This window comes from Symphalangus syndactylus, chromosome 12, assembly GCF_028878055.3.
Source record: "Symphalangus syndactylus isolate Jambi chromosome 12, NHGRI_mSymSyn1-v2.1_pri, whole genome shotgun sequence".
Classification (NCBI taxonomy): Eukaryota; Metazoa; Chordata; class Mammalia; order Primates; family Hylobatidae; genus Symphalangus; species Symphalangus syndactylus.
The window spans coordinates 54,777,588-54,779,521 of record NC_072441.2 but is presented as its reverse complement, the minus strand read 5'-3'; the positions used below and the strand labels follow the sequence as shown (position 1 = coordinate 54,779,521).

The 1,934-nt window shown below is 37.9% G+C and overlaps 1 pseudogene; it reads left to right on the top strand.

The window, feature by feature from the left end:
* The first annotated feature begins 728 nt into the window (after positions 1 to 728).
* On the top strand, positions 729 to 1,221 carry LOC134733748 (peptidyl-prolyl cis-trans isomerase A-like; annotated as a pseudogene).
* The last annotated feature ends 713 nt before the right edge of the window (positions 1,222 to 1,934 follow it).

The window sequence follows — 1,934 nt, the reverse complement described above, 5'->3', positions numbered from 1 at the left end:
TGTTGTGCACATGTACCCTAGAACTTAAAGTATAATAAAAATATATATATATATAATTTAAAAAAAGAAATAAGGTTAATTTGTGTATTTTGACCTTGTATCCTACAATCTAACTATTCACTTAGACTTTGTAGACTTTTATAAACAAGTTTTTTTTTTATGTAACAAATCATGTTGTCTCCAAGTAAAGACAGTTTCATTTCTCCCTTTGCAATCACATGCATTTTATTTCTTTCTCTTGCCTTATGGTATTGGCTAGTGTCTCCAGTGCAGTGTAAAATAATAAGTAATAAAAGCAAACTTTCTTGCCTTGTTTCAAGACTTACAGTGAAAGAATTTAATATTTCTTTATTATTATTATTTCTTAAGACAGGATCTTGCTCTGTTGCCCAGGCTGGAGTGTAGTGGCACAATCATATCTCATTGTAACATCAAACTCCTAGGCTCAAGTGATCCTCCTGCCTCAGCCTCCTGAGTAGCTTGGACTACAGGCGTATGTCACCACACTTGGCTAACTTTTGCATTTTTTTGTAGAGATAGGAGTCTCCGCATGTTGCCCAGGCTGGTCTTGAATCCCTGGCCTTAAGGGATCCGTCTGTGTTGGCCTCCCAAAGTGTTGAGTTTACAAGTATTAGCCACTGTGCCCAGTTTACATTCAATATTTCATCAATAAGTATAATGTTAGCTTTGCAGAAACCACCACCACCGGGAGCTCAGTACTACCCACCATGGTCAATTCCACGGTGTTCTTTGATATCGCCATCAACAGCCAGTCCTTGGGCCTCATCTTTTTCAAGCTGTTTGCAGACAAATTTCCAAAAACAACAGAAAACTTTCATTCTCTGAGCACTGTAGAGAAAGGATTTGGTTATAAGTGTTCCTGCTTTCACAAAATTATTTCAGAGTTTATGTGTCAGGGTGGTGACTTCACACGCCATAATGGCACTGATGGCAAGCATCTATGGGGAGAAATTTGACGACGAGAACTTCATTCTGAAGCATACAGGTCATGACACCTTGTCCATAGCAAATGCTGGACCCAGTTCAAACGGTTCCCGGTTTTTCATCTGCACTGCCAAGACTGAGTGGTTGGATGGCAAGCATGTGGTCTTTGGCAAGGTGAAAGAAGGCATGAATATTGTGGAGGCCATGGAGCGCTCTGGGTCCAGGAATGGAAAGACCAACCAGAAGATCACCACTGCTGACTGTGGACAGCTCTAAGCTTGACTTGTGTTTTAACTTAACCACCAGACCAATCCTTCTGTAGCTCAGGAGAGCACCCCTACACCCCATATGCTTCAGTAGCCTATAATCTTTGTACTCTCACTGCAGTTCCCTTTGAGTTCTCTCTTTTCCTTCTTCCCTTTCTATGCCTAGCTGGATTGCAGAGTTAAGTTTATAACTATGAAATAAAAACTACATAACAATGAAGAGCATAACGTTATCTGTAGGTTTTACATAGATGCCCTTTTTGAAATTAAAGCATTTTGTTTCTATTCTATTCTTCCTTTAGTGAAGGTTTCTAATCATGAATGGATGTTTTATTTTGTCAAATGCTTTTTCTGCATATATTAAATATAACTATCATAGTTTTCTCTTTTTCTCTTTGATGTGTGAGTTACATTGATTGGTTTGAAGAAGACTTTGAACTAAGCTTGCATTCCTAAGACAAGCTCTACTTGGTAATAATATATTATCCATTTTAGGCGTTGCTCAATTTGATGTACTAATATTTTGTCCAGAATTTTTGCATCTGTATTCATGAGGAATACTCATCTATAATTTTTTATTCTTTGTTTTATTATCTGTTTTTAAAATTTCTTTGATAGGCTTTGATGTCAATATAATTCTGGCCTTGTGAAGGAAATTTGGGGCAGTTCCCTTCTCATACATTTTTAAGAAGTTTGCAGGCTGGGCATGGTGGATCATGCCTG